A 16,990-nucleotide genomic window follows, 5' to 3' on the forward strand; every position below is an offset into this window, starting at 1 on the left:
CTCCTATGGTGGGTGCATATATATGTATAATTGTTATATCTTCTTCTTGGATTGATACCTTGATCATTATGTAGTGTCCGTTCTTGTCTCTTGTAACATTCTTTATTTTAAAGTCTGTTTTATCTGATATGAGTATTGCTACTCCAGCTTTCTTTTGATTTCTATTTGCATGGAATATCTTTTTCCATTCCCTCACTTTCAGTCTGTATGTGTCCCTAGGTCTGAAGTGGGTCTGTTGTAGACAGCATATCTATGGGTCTTGTTTTTGTATCCATTCAGCAAGCCTGTGTCTTTTGGTTTGAACATTTAATCCATTCATGTTTAAGGTAATTATCGATATGTATGTTCCTATGACCATTTTCTTAAATGTTCTGCATTTGTTTTTGTACGTCCTTTTCTTCTCCTGTGTTTCCCACTTAGAGAAGTTCCTTTAGCATTTGCTGTAGAGCTGGTTTGGTGGTGCTGAATTCTCTTAGCTTTTGCTTGTCTGCAAAGCTTTTGATTTCTCCATCGAATCTGAATGATATCCTTGCTGGGTAGAGTAATCTTGGTTATTGGTTCTTCCCTTACATCAGTTTAAGTATATCATGCCACTCCCTTCTGGCTTGTAGAGTTTCTGATGAGAAATCAGCTGTTAACCTTATGGGAGTTCCCTTGTATGTTATTTGTCGTTTTTCTCTTGCTGCTTTCAATAATTTTTCTTTGTCTTTAATTTTTTTCCAATTTGATTACTATGTGTCTTGGTGTGTTTCTCCTTGGGTTTATCCTGTTTGAGACTCGCTGCGCTTCCTGGACTTGGGTGGCTATTTCCTTTCCCATGTTAGGGAAGTTTTCAACTATAATCTCTTCAGATATTTTCTCTGGTCCTTTCTCTCTCTCTTCTCCTTCTGGGACCCCTATAATGCGAACGTTGTTGCGTTTAATGTTGTCCCAGTGGTCTCTTAGGCTGTCTTCATTTCTTTTCATTCTTTTTTCTTTATTCTGATCCACAGCTGTGAATTCCACCATTCTGTCTTCCAGGTCAGTTATCTGTTCTTCTGCCTCAGTTATTGTGCTGTTGATTCCTTCTAGTGTAGTTTTCATTTCAGTTATTGTATTGTTCATCTCTATTTGTTTGTTCTTTAATTCTTCTGGGTTAAACATTACTTGCATCTTCTCGATCTTTGCCTCCATTCTTTTTCTGAGGTCCTGGATCATCTTCACTATCATTATTCTGAATTCTTTTTTTGAAAGATTGCCTATCTCCACTTCATTTAGTTGTTTTTCTGGGGTTTTATCTTGTTCCTTCATCTGGTACATAGCCCTCTGCCTTTTCATCTTGTCTGCCTTTCTGTGAATGTGGTTTTTGTTCCACAGGCTGCAGGATTGTAGTTCTTCTTGCTTTTGCTGTCTGCCCTGTGGTGGATGAGGCTATCTAAGAGGCTTGTGGAGATTTCTATATAAACAAATACATCTGATGTTTTCAAGGAGAGAAGGCAGATTATAAAACATTATAAATATATATTTAATATATTAAATTTATATTAAAATACATATAAAATTACATTTTTATAATATTTAAGTGTAAATATATGAATAGAATGTATTCTGGACTGATATATACTAAAGCATTAAAGGTAATTTTCTCTGGTGGCATGATTATAAATGGTTTATTTTCCCTTTTAATCTTAACTGCATTTCCAGATTTCTCTATAATAAACACATTATTTACACTAAAAAAATATATACTTAAACTGGTTTTATTTCAGTAAATTTTTTTTTTTCAGTAACGGCAATATTTTTCAATAGCTCCATCTGCTGGCTGCTGAATAAAGTTAATTTTCAAATATTACTGTATTTGTTTTTACTGTAGCCAGGACAAGAAATAGAATTCCTCTATTAAAACAAAGGATGCTTCTTATATATCTATGAAGAGAAGTATCTGCAGTCAAGTTAATTCACCTGATACACATTTGGTTGGATACAGAGTAGGCTATTACCCCATACACAAAAATAGACTGTTTGCCTAGAACAGAAACATTACATTGAAAAATTGGTTTGATGTTTTTGGCTATCTTACATTGGCATGCTGATTTTGTTGATTGTATAAAATAAAAACATTGATTAGTGGTTGAATATTGATATGTATTAAATATATCATATTGTAGGAATTCATATACTTTTGCATTCATATTCAGAGCTGCAGTCTAAACTGTCCTATGTCATTCTCATTATTTTGAAGTGAAATTGCTCTTGTTTCCATATCTCTTTATTATTTCCTGAAGTTGAATTGATGATAAATGCTTTCCTTAACATGCATTTCTCTTTTTATGGTAACAGGAGGTATTATATTTTGTTTAAAAGTCTCTCAATCATCTAGCTTTGGAACTCTTAAAAAGTAAAATCTGTCATTATGCTGAGTGAAATAAGTCATTCATGAAAAGACAAGTACTGTACGATCCCACTTATATGAGGTGTCTAAAGTAGTCAGATTCATAGAAGCTGAAAGTAGAATGGGAGTTACCATGGGCTGGGGAGAAAAGGAGTTGTTGCTTAATGGGTATAGAGTCTCAGTTTTGCAAGATGAAGAAGTTCTGGAGATTTGTTTCACAACAATGTAAATATGCTTAACACTACTGAACTGGGCACCTAAAAATGTTAGAATGGTAAATTTTATGATTTTTTTTTTACCACGATAAAAAAGTAAAGTCTAAAAAATATATATTCTATGTGTGATATTTATATATATATATATTTTATATATTTATATGTATAACAAGTTTGAGAGAACATATTGAAGCATGCACTATACTTTTTAAAAAATATCTTTATTGGAGTATCATTGCTTTACAATGTTGTGTTAGTTTCTGCTGTACAACAAAGTGAATCAGCTGTATGTATACATCTATCCCCATATCCCCTCCCTCTTGAGCTTCCCTCCCACACTCCCTATCCCACCCCTCTAGGTCATCACAAAGCATCGAGCTGATCCATTTTTCTGGTCTCCTCATAAGTCAATTAGTATTTCTACAAATTTATCATATTTATTTGTGATTTACATGGGACTTAATTTAAAAAGAGATTCAAACATGATTGTAAGATGAAATGGGATTTTAAAATTACATACTTTCTAAATTAATTGGAAGATGATGAGATTCACTAAAAAATTTCCCCTGACTATGGATACCTGGACAAATTACTTAGCTATTTGTCTCAGTTTTTTTATGTAAAATGAATTGAAAGAGGTGATCATTTCTATGCTCTATGAACCCTAAAATTCTCAAAATATTTTCATGGCATCTTTTTGACACCCTTTCCTAACCAGCTCTAATGCAATAATATATATATAAGGAAACAGATAATAAAATTTAGAAAGCAACTATCAAGTAGTTAAAGGACTCTTAGGTATATTTTGTATAAGAAATCACACCTAGTTTGATCCTATATAAAGTAAGTCTCCCCGCTACAATGGATAGATGTGATATGAACTTACAAAGAGCAGACTTTTAAAATATGCATATACATATGGAATTAATATAGTATCCATACCCTGCTTGGGGAGCAGTTTGAAATCTTTGGAAAATAATATAGAGTGGGGCTTCCCTGGTGACGCAGTGGTTGAGAGTCTGCCTGCTGATGCAGGGGACACGGGTTTGTGCCCCGGTCCGGGACGATCCCACATGCCGCGGAGCGGCTGGGCCCATGAGCCATGGCCGCTGAGCCTGCATGTCCGGAGCCTGTGCAAAAAAAAAAAAAAAAAAAAGAATATAGAGTATTTCCTTTTTTGCCCTTTTAAAAAATAGTGAGGCAAACATTTTCTACAGTTGTAAATAGGCAGTAAGACTATGGAGAGGAAAAGAAAATTAAGATGAAGGGTAAGTCTACAGGCAAAGGAAGTCATGGGCCAAAGCAGCATGGTTGTGGGAAGTGGAGAATTATGGAGTAATGAGAAGTAAATTAAAGTGGCTAAGTTAAGTAAACGAGTCTGGTTGAATAAGTAGGGGTAGGCCGCTGCGTAGCCTCAGACCTACCTAATCAACAGTAGCAGGATCTGCCCTGGATACCAGACAGTTCAGTAAAATCAAAATATAAATAGGCTGTCAGGGAGAGAGTCCTCACTTTTATTCCATTCAGTCGTCTGGCCAGATTGTTCTATTACTCATGACTTCTAACACCATATAAAGAAATTTTATTCTAGATGAAACTGTGTTTAAAGAAGCTCATGTATTACTATAAGTATGCTTCTGGTATTAAGTTAAACTGCTTGCTGAGAATTATGGCTCATTCTAATGGCTAATCATAATGCTATTTATTTTAAAATATTTATTTATTTATTTTAAAATATTTATTTATTTGGCTGAACCAGGTCCTAGCTGCGGCGTGCGGGATCCTTAGTTGCAGCATGTGGGATCCTTAGTTGCGATATGCAGGCTTCTAGTTGCGGTGTGCGAACTCTTAGTTGCGGCACGCATGTGGGATCAAGTTCCCTGACCAGGGATCGAACACAGATTGGGAGTGTGGAATCCCAACCACTGGACCACCAGGGAAGTCCCCATAATGCTCTTTAAATCAGTTCTCATTTGCTTTCTTACATATCTGAGCCAATGATATACTTGATATAAATATGAAATTTAGAATAAGTCATTGTTCTATGTCAAAATAAAAACATGAGCATAAAATAACAATATATATACTATACTATATATATATAATGCTATATGAGTATATGTATATACATATATATTTGATTTTTGTCATTTTGATTACAATATGTGTTGGTGTGTTCCTCCTTGGGTTAATTCTGTATGGGACTCTGTGCTTCCTGGACTTGGGTGACTGTTTCCTTTCACAGGTTAGGGAATTTTTCAGCTATTATTCTTCAAATATATTCTCAGGCCCTTTCTCTGTCTCTTCTCCTTCTGGGACCCATATAATGAGAGTAGTAGTACACTTGATGTTGTCCCAGGGGTCTCAAATTGTCCTAATTTCTTTTCATATATATTTAAATACATGCACTTCAACTGGTACTGGCATAATTCTTAACAAACTTCAACAGTTGCAAAGAAGACACTATGAAACAATGTTGGATATTTATTATAAGTTGTTAAAAAATAGCATTTTGATTCCAGAGTCTACTGGCTGTGCTGTTCACCATAGGAAGCCCCTAGCCACATGTACTTATTGAGCACTTGAAACGTGACTAATGGGAATTGAAATGTGCTTTAAGTGTAAAATTCACAAGATGAACAAAAGAATGTAAATTATGTCATTAATAAAATTTTATATTGATATGTGCAAATGACAATATTTTGGATATACTGTTTAGTAACATAAAATGTTATTAAAATTAATTTCACTGGTTTCTTTTCACTTTTTAAAATTGGAAGATTTTATGTTGCATACCTGGTTCACATCATATTTCTTTTGGACAGTGGATTTACAGTGTAACTAAATGCAATTTCCTCCCGTTAACCAAAATCAGGCCCATGGACTGCACACACTGCTGAGTGCTGACCATGGATAAGAGTGAACAGTCTTTGCTTTGGCTGTTCTGCCCAGTGCATTCAGGAATTCTCAGCCAGCAGCTCAGAACCTTAGTCACAATGGTGACCTATGCTATTTGTTATAACTCCAAGTAAACCAAGAAGACTTTAACAAGTCTGTATATTTACCCAAATGATCTTCGATAACACACATACACACAATATCCCCAAAGATCCCAGAGAGTTCTTCAGAATAAAAAAGTTAAGAATTTCAGTCTAGTGTCTGCATAGAAGATCGGGAGTACCATTAGTTATTAGGTAGGTAAGAAGATGGTCCAAAAACTCTTTAAGGAACTAAATGTGCTTAACAAGACGAGACCTCTAAAACAATGTTTAAAAAGAAAGAAAGTCAGCAGGAAACTGCCTTGGCTTACATTTGCTGGCTCTGGCATTGAGCTGTGTTGTAGGCAAAGGTCATCTCAGAACCCTTACCCTAATTTCCCTTTGTGGCATCCTTTCCCTTCTTGCTATTCTCCCTGTTTGGAAATCCTAGTGCCTCTCTCAACGGAAAGGAAAATAATCTTTTGTTAGTGTAAAGCCAGTAGAAGTGTGGGCTGATGGGTGCCACATACTGCTCCTGATGAATTACAACTTGGTTATTTTTTGGACTTTACTTTTATTAGATCAGCTTTATGTTTACAGCAAAATTGAGAGAGGGGTACAGAGATTTCCCATGTACACCCTGCCCCCACATTTGGTTGTTTTTTAAAGCCCTAAACACAGAAATTTATTTTTCTTTTATTACCAACTTCAGATTCCAGTTTTCCTAGACTGTTGCTTTAAATGAAGGTTTAGATTACTAATTTCTGTAAATCCATTTGCTGTTGCATGAAGCATAGTCTCTTTGGTTAGCAGCTATACTTCACTGAGGCCTTAAAGATTTTTGCCTCTCTCCATCCTAACAGTAATCACCAGATAACTTTTAACATATTCCCTCACAGCTGCAGCAGGGAGGAGTGGCACCTCCTGGAGGTGAAGGGGGTTAGAAAACCCACCTTCTGGAAAGCATCCTTGTGGTCTTTAGATTGTTTCTCTCCCGATAAGGACAACTGTGATAAAACGAATGAATGGAATGCTTTGTTACAGATGGAATTACTACGTCCCCCCACCCGCTACCTAAACAATACCTGAAAACGGGAAAGCTGTGGGATTAAGTAAAGACATTACACACACAGTGCAGAAAAAAGCTGTTTGATGGCATTTTGAGGTGACTAGGTCAGAGTTCCCAAGTAAGAAGCAAAGTAAACACCAATTTTATTTACTTCGCACAACATTAGTACTCAATTTCACTGTTTTAAAAAATTCCCAACTTTTATCTGTAAGGCTAGAGATATATAACAATTTATGTGGTTTTCGGCAAACGTCAAGGAAGCGAGAAAGCATTGACAGCTGCCGGTCTCGCCGCCACCGCGGCTACAGCGGCGGCGTGCCCGTGTGGCTGCGTGCGCGCGCGACGGGCGGGGCGGGGCGGAGCGGAGGCGGGCACGCGCGCGCGCACGGCGCGGGGCGGAAGGGCCGGCGAGCGCGCGCGCGCGCGAGGCTGTCCGGTCGGCAGGGGGCGCTGCGCACCCACGCGGCGCTCTGCCTGCCCTCGGGTGCTGTCCGCGGCGGTTCGATTGGAGCAGCCGCCGAATAGCGCTTGGCGCCATTTTGAAGCGGAGAGGAGGAGGAACGGCCGGGCTGGCTGCGGAAGGGGAGGGGGGGGAGGAGGCGATTGGATGCGGCGGCGGCGGCGGATCCCGGAGAGCAGCGGAGAGGAGTAGCGAGTCGGCCACCCGGAGGTAGGAAGCAATTCAGTTAACGGGAAGAAAATGTCTCTTCCCTCTGGTCGCCGCGCTCCATTTTTCAGCGCCCGCCACCGCGGCTGAGTCTGTGGCGGGGCTCAAGCGCCGCCCGCCTGCCAGCCGAGACTCGCCTCCCGGCATCGGGGGCTGCAGCCGCTGGCTGCCTGGCGGCGGCGGGGCCGGGAGGAGTAGGGCGCGGGCCGGGGGCGTGGGCCGGGTTCTGCGGTGGGGGTGGGGAGGGCCCCACGGCCGGCGCGCTCCCTCCACGCTGCGGGCTCAGCCGCAGGCTCTGGAAATTAAACTTGCCGCCCTGGCAGGGCTGGGGCGCCCGCGGCGACGAGGGCGGCGGGCGGCGGGCGGTGACCTTGCGCGCGGCCGGGGGTCCGCGCCGGCTGCCCGCCGCCCCGCCGCCCGCGCCCCGCCGCCCCTCCCCCAGCGCCCGGCAGCCCGGCGGCTGTTTCCCGGGCGGCAGGCGGGCGGCGCGGCGCTCCTGTTGAATCCTCCCGCGGGCGGGTTTTCCCCTTTCCGGGCGAGGGGCGGGGAGCGCGGGTCGGGGCTGACCTCGGGGCGGTGTGCGGGCCTCGGCGCCCTCGCCCCCGCCGCTGGGTCGCCCGCGCCGTGCAGCCTCCGCTCCGGGCGACGACAACGGGCCGACCGAGTGACATTTTTATCCTGTTACTTGCCAGTCGCGGGAGATAAAGCGCGCCTACCGCGCCTCTTGGAGCTGGTGCTGGAGGCACCCGAGGACCTAGTTGAGGAAGAGTCCAGCACGGGCTGGAGTGGCTTCTCCCGGGCCATCACTGAGTTCTAGTTTTCCTTTCGGAAGCCTCGGAGTCGGAGCGACCATGCAAACGGTGTGCAGCTGTACAGTTGACATTTTTGCAGTCTCTTATCTTAGTGACACCTGAAAAGTTTCTGGTCGAGAGGAAACGCTTGTTTGTGGTTTCTTGCTGCTGTTGCCTATTGGTATATACGTTGAAGCTACGTTAAGCCGCGGTACAGTTATTCGAGGGAATGAGTCTGAACCCTGAAACGCTGCACCTCGTCGGCTTCAGAGTTGCCTGTTCCTGCGTTCCTTCGCGGCCGGTGTAAACTCGGGGTAGGGTTTGAAAGAGCAGGTCCCTGCCTACTTGACACGTTTAGGCATCCTAACCAACTCCCGAAAGGGAACCCTTTATTTGATTTTGAAGGACGTGCTTTGAACGCTCTTCTCACACTTCTGTTATGAAATGATGGATGGGCAGTACTGTCCTGAACGACCCTACCCAACCCTGTTTGTTAAACCGTTTGGGAGACTGTGGATGTAGCCTTTACGTTCGAAGGTTGGTCTGTGGTCTTGAGTGAGTTTTGGAGGTCTTCTACTGTCTTCCTAATAACTTCTAAAAGTTCAAGTGTGTTTATATATGAGGCGAGCTGTAAGTCATAATTATTTAAAACTTGAATGGCAGTATAATCATTGTTCTCAACACATGTAGATGAAGTTCCAAGATAGAGCATTTTCTATACTTACGTAAGCAGTAGTCAAGTAAAATAGTTAAAAGCACAAACATGGTATTAAGCAAAATATGGGCTAGAAAGGACACTTATTTATGCAGTACATATGTCGGAGATGTTAGCAATTTTAGACAATAAGATGAGCATTCCTCTGGTGTGTGCAGGTCAGTTTGTGGAACGATTAATCTGCTGTCGTCTGGTGATAGCAGAAAACCTAATTAAAATTTATAGTGATGAATATGTAGGTGACAGTTTCAACATGGAACTTCTTATTGAAAGGTAGATTTATTTTGAAAACCTTAACTGTAAAAAAAAAATTGAGAACATTATTCTTTCAAAAAAAAAAACCTTAAATGAGAACATTATTCTTTCAAAATAAATGTACGAATGTATATAGAAAAGGTGCACATTAGATATTCTTTGATTACCGAAATAGTGATTTTTTGTGTGTGCTTTTTTGATGGTTTAAAAAATTATACTCTGGGTTTTACTTGAACGTGTGAGTATTTTAAATGACAAGGTAGTGTTTGTATTGGCCTTTATTTTTTCTTAAAGAACTTTTGTGCCCTTTCTTATTTTCTCCTTTTTTGTTGAGGTTGATTCTCCTTGTGTTAACTTTGTTTTTTTACAGTGGCTTTTGACTCTTCCTGTCACTTTCATTCTTGTCTGGTTATGCCTTTTTCCTCACTTTTCCCGAGAATTAGAGGAGATAACGTGGTGAAGATAGTGATCCTTGCTGTCGTGGAATGTTTTGTACTAAGCATATTTGACAAGTAGTTCTACTGAGTTGGCTGTTGGATAAAAGTTTTAATTTCTAAATTTATTTTAAAATGGTTTGCAACTTTAATGGATACAAAGAGTCATGTTTTGAGGACCAGGCTTTGTCAATAATTTGTTAAGCCTAAAATAAAGTGATACGCTGTATTAGACAGGGCTTACCCTGGTGAAGACTGAATGGTACCCAAAACTTTGTGTAGAGGGGAATATTTTGGGAGATTGTGTTCTTTCTGCTTCTCCCTCTTGGAGATTAGGATTGTCCTGTGGCTTCTTCAGTGCTACTTCTTTTGATCATGTGTGCCTAGAACTAACAGGAGAGCTCACTGATTTCACTTGGATGACAAGTACTGTATATAATCTATGTTAGAAAAGAATAAATTTGTGTTTCCTTTATTAGTGTTAGAGAGCTATAAGGAAATTTAGATGATCTCCAACTCATTATATGCATGAGAAATTAGGTTCAGATTGTAACTTGATTGATTTATTCAAAGTCACAGTCATATTCTTGTGGAATTGAGGCAGCCCTTACATCTCCTGGAGGCTTAGAAGTATCCACGTGGTCTGTATTGTTTTATTCAGGACTTAAGCAATATTTAAAATTATTGCCAGGTAGCATATTATTCTCTTTCTCCTTTCCCCCCTTTTTTTTCATTCAACCAAGTAAGTTTCGAGGTTAACCATCTGTTTCAGAGTCTGGTTTTAATAATTTCTATCCAGGATGCGGTCCACTTAAATTGTCTCAGAAGATAACCTCTTGCATGTCTCTGTCTCCTGGAGTTGCTTGATCTTTCATTGTGTAACAGTATTTGACAAGGCATTTATTTATTCTTTGTTAAACTTGTAAGCCAGGGTAATTTGGAAGTTAGTGTTGAACTTTATTTTGTTATAAGATGCATGTGTGCATGAATGTGTTTTTTTTTTATTTTTTACTTTCTTTTTTTTTACTTTTAAACTCAATTTGCTACACAAGTCATTTGCTTCCAGTTACAGTAGGTGTTTGGAGAAAATTGTATTTGGTTTGAGTATTCCTGTTTGGAAATGTTAAAAATTCCAAAAATACTTAGTCTAACAATAAACCCAGTAATTTCTCTGAGAACATATTTACTTTTTTAGTTTATTTAAGAAGTTGCCAAATGGTTCAAAATTGTGCTTCCTTGGAGTGTAGAGGTCAGCTCTTCCTCACACTGTACTGTCATGAACCACCTGATTATAACCATTTTCCCCAATACTTAAAAAGGTTTTATAACTCTTTCTCACTAATTAGTTCAAAATTAAGGATAAGTTTGCTGTAATTGTTTCAGTTGATAGGGATGATCATGCTCTGTGAGAAAATCGTGAAGATTAAACTCAGATTAGTTAAATTTAGTTGTTTAAATCTTAAAGCCATTACTCTGAGATGTTTAAAAATATCCATGATAGTTATTGTGCTCTAATGATTAGACATCAGTAATAAGCAGTAATTAGAAATACTTGGTTTATCTGTGTAACACTTATAAGTCAGCCAAGGGGAGTGGAGGAAAGACTGATAAGCAGGAAGCTAATTTGAGGCATCTTTAAAGGACCATGATCTAGAAGTACTCCACTAACTTGCTTCCCTTTGACAGAGATTGCTCTGACCTGATTCAGTTAAAATGAACAAATACTAAGCTTCATATATATACTGTACCATGGATGATGTAATAAACAGGACTGAGACTCTGCCCTATAGAAGTTTCTAGTGGTGGTTTGCCACTTGCACCAAGGTGATGAGAGCTGAGAAAAACCAGAGTAGGATCCCTGCTGTTAAGTGATTCTACCATGGCCAGGCCTTCCTCCCTCTTCAGTGACAGTTGAGGTTGCTCTTTATGTGGGAGAGTGAAGGAGGGGACATTATGACCACAAGCATTGTCTCTCTCTCGGAGAGAATGGTTAGGGGGCCCAAAAGGAAACAAGAGTTTGTGGTTCCCTGGGCAGTGTAGGGATTCTTTTTCCCTTTCATCTCAGAGGTGGTTTTAGAGAAGTAAGGGAAGAGATTTTTAAAGAAAAGTCCCAGATATATATCCAAAGTGTATTTACAGAATGCATCCCTAAGTAGTTGAAATTCCGCCAGGCAATTTCAGTTAACCTTCAGATATTGGGATGGGGGTTGGGGTGTGTATGGAGAGTTGGTAGTGAGAGTTGTTGTTAAGGTTGGCGGGAACAGAGTACTTTAAAGAATTGTATATTTTAAGTTAAAAGTTATACATGTATATGATAAGGAAATTCTTGTGGTACAGAAAATAAAAATAAAAGCTACTTTATCTCTTCCCCCTAAAAGGTAATCCACTGTTAACAGTTTTCAGAAAATTTACTTTTCAAAAAATTTATGCAAATAGTATTATACTTACTGCTTTTTTTTTGTTGTTGTTATTAAAAGCTATATTGTTTACTTTTTTCCTGAAATTTACTTTTCTCTGTAGTTGATGTCATGTAGCTCTTCTCATATTGGCACATATAGATCAACATAATTTAAACAATGATTAGAGTATTATATGCATGTGTCACCACAATTTATTCTGACTCCTTTTGAGTGGTATGTAGGTTGTAACTACTTACACAAACCGACAGTATATGACTATGACTGTTACATGTTTGCCAACATTGGGCTTTATTAAACTTTATGCCTTTTGCTGATTTGATACGTGAAGTTTGTATCTTGTTTTGGGTTTGCATTTTGTTGATTATGAGGAGGGGAAAACATTTTTGTATGCTTATTGGGCAGAGGTTACTTGCAGCGCACACTTTAGATTGAGTAGGTTAAGTTATCTGTGCACCCCTCCCCCCATCTAAAATGGTTTGAGGGAGATGGAACTTTTAGAGAGAAATAAGGTTTCAGAGCCCATGGCACGTTGAGGGGGAGCAGTGCTCTGAATGGAGAGGCTGCAGTGCTAGACTTTGAACAATAACCAGAGGTTAAGTATTGAAAGCCCTTAACTTGGTCTTAATGGAAGATTATATAAAGGCAGGAAGGGAGATTTGAGAGTCAGGGCAAGTAATTTCATATAGGGTAAGCTCTATCGCCTACTGTCTACTTGTCTTGTCTCACCACTCCCCCCTTGTGCCCCAACTGTCATTTCATTTTTATTTATACTGTCATTTGACTTGCTCCTCTTCCCTGGTGGGGTGGCAGCCTTGACTTTGATATTTCAGTTCTTCCAGAGATGAGGAACACTTAGTTTTTATTATAAGGGAAACTGATTTTTCTTCAAACCAAAGGGACCAGTTCTCATTTCTAATGTTCTTTAGATCTATTTTTTGATCTTTAGTAGTCCCTCTTTATAGTTGATATTCTGCTAGTGTCAGGGACCTTACATGCTGACCTGTGTAGAAGTTGGCATGACTACATGAGCTTTGTTCCTATTTAATCCCTACATGCTGCCCCCACCCCAGCTTCACATTTTTTTTTTAATGAAGTAAGTTTTTTTTCTTAGTAGGTTTGGGAGGCAATTGATTTAAAAGGCTCTTGTCTGTTACCCCCTATCCCAACCCCCCCCCAAATGGTAAGTATGTAGAGATGTGTTAATTAGCTTGATTGTGGTGATCTTTTCACAGTGCATACATATATCAAAAGACAAGCTGTATACCTTAAATATCTACATTTTTATGTGTCAAAGATGTCTCAGTAAAGCTGGTTAAAAAAAAGTTTTTGTCTCCAGTTATTATATACACGAGTTAATATCAAATGGCTGGCCCTTTTTCAACTTTACCTTTAGTCTAGGCCAGCGGCTCTCAAATGGGGGTGATTTTGAACACCGCTTCCTTCCCCAGCTCCTCGCCCAAGGACCTTTGGCAATGCCTGGAGACATTTTGGTTGTCACAACTGGGGGTGGGGGGAGGGGGGCGGGAAGAGTGGTGCTACTGGTATCTAGTGAGTAGAGGTAGGGATGCTGCTAAACATCCTACAATGTGTAGGGCAGCCCTCCACAACAAAAAATTATCTGGCCTAAAATGTCTCTTTTGCCAAGAAACCCTGGATTCAGCAGACCTAGTCCAGGAAGCTCCCAGCTCAGGTGAATTAGGCCTGCCCACCAACTTTGATGATAGCAGTCAAGCAGTAGTAATGTTTCCTGTAGTCTTATGCTCAGAATGGAAAGCTTTGAAATATAGATCTTGAGTACATTTTTTTCCTCCTCTGTCTCTTTGGTCCCTTTCTTTTCAGCGTTTTGCTTTCCTTCTCCTCTACCTTCATGGTGTAACATAATTAGGCCAAGACTTTGCAGTCCTACGTGGAGTTTGGAAGGTCACTAGCATTGAAGACTTGAACAGCAGTAGGAACATATTTAGGCATTTAATATGATGCTTGATAAGTGAAGTCCTTTGCTGAGGAAAGCAGAAGAGCATGGCGGTGAAGCATATAGACATAGAGTCAAGATTGCTTGGGTTTTTATCCTCCCTCCATCACTAGCTAGTTGTGTCACCGTGGATAAATTACCTAATTGCCAAGCCTCAGTTTCTTAAATCTGTGAAGTGGGGAATAATAGCAGGTATCTCATTTTTAAAATCAGCTTTATTGAGATATAATTCACATTCCATACAGTTCACCTATTGAAACTGTGCAACTCATCAACTTCTAGTACATTCGCAGGTGTGTGCAACCATCACCACAATCTGCTCTTAGAATATTTTTGTCTCTTATAAAAGAAACCCTAAACCCATTAGCGGTCACTTCCAGTCACCCCTTAAATTAGTTTTTGATATAAGGCAGGCCAGATGCTTCCCTTGGTGACAAGTATGTAAGTACTTAATAGAAAACTATAACTTGGGGCAGGGAGACTCTATTTGTGGCAGGTCCATTCACAACACTTTAGAGAAGGCAAAGATGGATATTTGTTGAATGGATATTTGCATGCTATACTATGTAAGGAAATTGTGCTCAGAGATATAAAGATGAAAGATACACCTTTATTTAAGAGATCTATATTCAAGTGGGAAGAAGGAGACTGGTATCACAAAATACCAGTTATAATTGTAAAATAATTATAAAACGAGGCAGAATAAAGTGCTTTCAGGAAGGTGTAAACAACATACTTGAAATTGGAAATTTGTTAAAGGGAGATTAATTACTTAGGTTAAGAGTGTAGGAACCATGAAAAACTTCTTAAAGGAGGGACCATTTTGGCCAAGTCTTAGATGATAAAATATGGTACTCTGGCTCTGTGAAGAGCACTTGAAGAATGCTGTGCTTTTTTGAGGTATTGGTGGTATTCTCATCTTTTTTTTTTTTGCTGCCTCATGCTGCTGCCAAATGGTTGCCTCTGGTAGCTCCACCTGCACCCTTTTTTAAAAAAAATTATTTATTTACTTTTTGCCACACCTCGAGGCTTGAGGGACCTTAGTTCCTGGACCAGGGATCCAACCCGGGCCCTCGGCAGTGAAAGCACCAAGTCCTAACCACTGGACAGCTGGGGAATTCTCACCCGCACCCTTTTTTGATGTTTCTAATCTGTTGTGAACTTGGGAAGTTATCTAAATGTAACAAATAAATAAGCTTTTAGTGAGAGCCTGGTGTCTGTGAGAAAAGGGTATGATTGTGTGGCCTTATGCTGTCACTTTGAGTTAGTTGCCTTTTTAGTTTTATTCTCTGGGTTAATTGGGTTTACAGAATAAATAATTCCTAGGTAAATTAGGCTCATATAAAATGTTTTCCCTTTTTTTCCTCCAAGGCTTCTATTAACAGCCATATCCCTAACGTTTCTTCTCAATTTCCTATCTTTTTCTCATATGCCATCAGACACAACACTTCCAGTGCATGTCCAAAACTGAGCTGCCTTCCTTTATCCTTTAACATCTGCATTGGTTAATACAATTTTTTTTTAAGTTGAATGGCTAGGTTTGTCATCAAGTCAGCAACTTGGGTGTCATCTTGATCTCTCTGTCTCCTTTACTTCTCAAATCAAATGAGTTAACAAAACCTGTTGATTCTGATACAGTAGTTCAAAGTTGTTTTTTTTTAAACACTATCTGCACAGTAATACTTCAAAAGTAAAAAACCAAAAAGAGAAAAAAGTCTCTTTTCCATACCCTTCCTCATCTGTAAAGTTCCCAGACTCCTCTACAATAGCTTACTAGTATTATTGGGTTTTTTATATATCCTTCTGGGGGTTTAAAAAATACAACGCTGTACAAGTATATGTATCCCACCCCATGCCTCCCCTCACCCCAACACATGTTTTACACTAATGTTGGAAACTTTAACTGCTTTGCCTTTTATTTATTTATTTATGTCACTTAACAGTATACCCCGGAGATCTTTCTGTATTAGTATATAAAGTTCTAGTATGTGTGCTCTCTTTCTCAACAGCTGCAGAGTGTTCATTTATGGACCGTAATTTAACTAGCCCACTGATGGACAGTTAAATTGTTTCCAGTTCTTGCTATTATAAAAATACTGCATGAACAACCTTGTACATATATCATCGTGTACACATGCAAGTGTGTCTGTAGATTAACTTCCTAGAAGTGGAATTGTTGGGTCAAAGAATAAAGCGGATACAATTTTGATAGATACTGTTAAGTTGTCCTTCATGAGGGTTGTAGGATATAATTTTGATAGATATAGTTCCGTTGTCCTTTGTGAGGGTTGTCACAGTAATGTATACATGAGAGTAGTTGTTTTCCTATAGCCTTGCCGCAACAGCATACAATGATACTTTTTGGATTTTTGCCAATATGATAGGTGAAAAATGGTACCTCAGTGTAGTTTTAATTTACATTTCTCTCTTTTTTTTAAAACATCTTTATTGGAGTATAATTGCTTTACAATGGTGTGTTAGTTTTTGCTGTTTATCAAAGTGAATCAGCTATACATATACATATATCCCCATATCCCCTCCCTCTTGCGTCTCCCTCTCACTCTCCCTATCCCACCCCTCTAGGTGGTCACAGAGCACGGAGCTGATCTCCCTGTGCGACTGCTTCCCACTAGCTATCTGTTTTACATTTGGTTGTGTATATATGTCAGTGCCACTCTCTCACTTCTTCCCAGCTTACCCTTCCCCCTCCCCGTGTCCTCAAGTCCATTCTCTACATCTGCGTCATTATTCCTGTCCTGTCCCTAGGTTCTTCATAACCATTTTTTTTTTTAGATTCCATATATATGTTAGCATATGGTATTTGTTTTTCTCTTTCTGACTTACTTCACTCTGTATGACAGGACAGACTCTAGGTCCATCCACCTCAATACAAATAACTCAATTTCATTTCTTTTTATGGTTGAGTAATATTCCATTGTATATATGGGCTACAGCTTCTTTATCCATTTGTCTGTCAGTGGACACTTAGGTTGCTTCCATGTCCTGGCTATTGTAAATAGTGCTTCAGTGAACATGGTGGTACATGACTCTTTTTGAATTATGGTTTTCTCAGGTTATATGGCCAGGAGTGGGATTGCTGGAT

At 39.6% G+C, this 16,990-nt stretch overlaps 1 protein-coding gene across 5 annotated transcripts in view; it reads left to right on the forward strand.

The window, feature by feature from the left end:
- The first annotated feature begins 7,257 nt into the window (after positions 1-7,257).
- PDS5B (PDS5 cohesin associated factor B) overlaps positions 7,258-16,990 on the forward strand; it is a 197,080-nt gene continuing 187,347 nt past the window's right edge. For all 5 annotated transcript variants that reach the window (XM_069540023.1, XM_059996004.1, XM_059996005.2 and 2 more), the window contains exon 1: positions 7,258-7,303. The gene's annotated coding sequence lies outside the window, so the exon portion shown is untranslated. The remainder of the gene's footprint in view (positions 7,304-16,990) is intronic.

This window comes from Delphinus delphis, chromosome 18 (genome assembly GCF_949987515.2).
Source record: "Delphinus delphis chromosome 18, mDelDel1.2, whole genome shotgun sequence".
NCBI classification, from domain to species: Eukaryota; Metazoa; Chordata; class Mammalia; order Artiodactyla; family Delphinidae; genus Delphinus; species Delphinus delphis.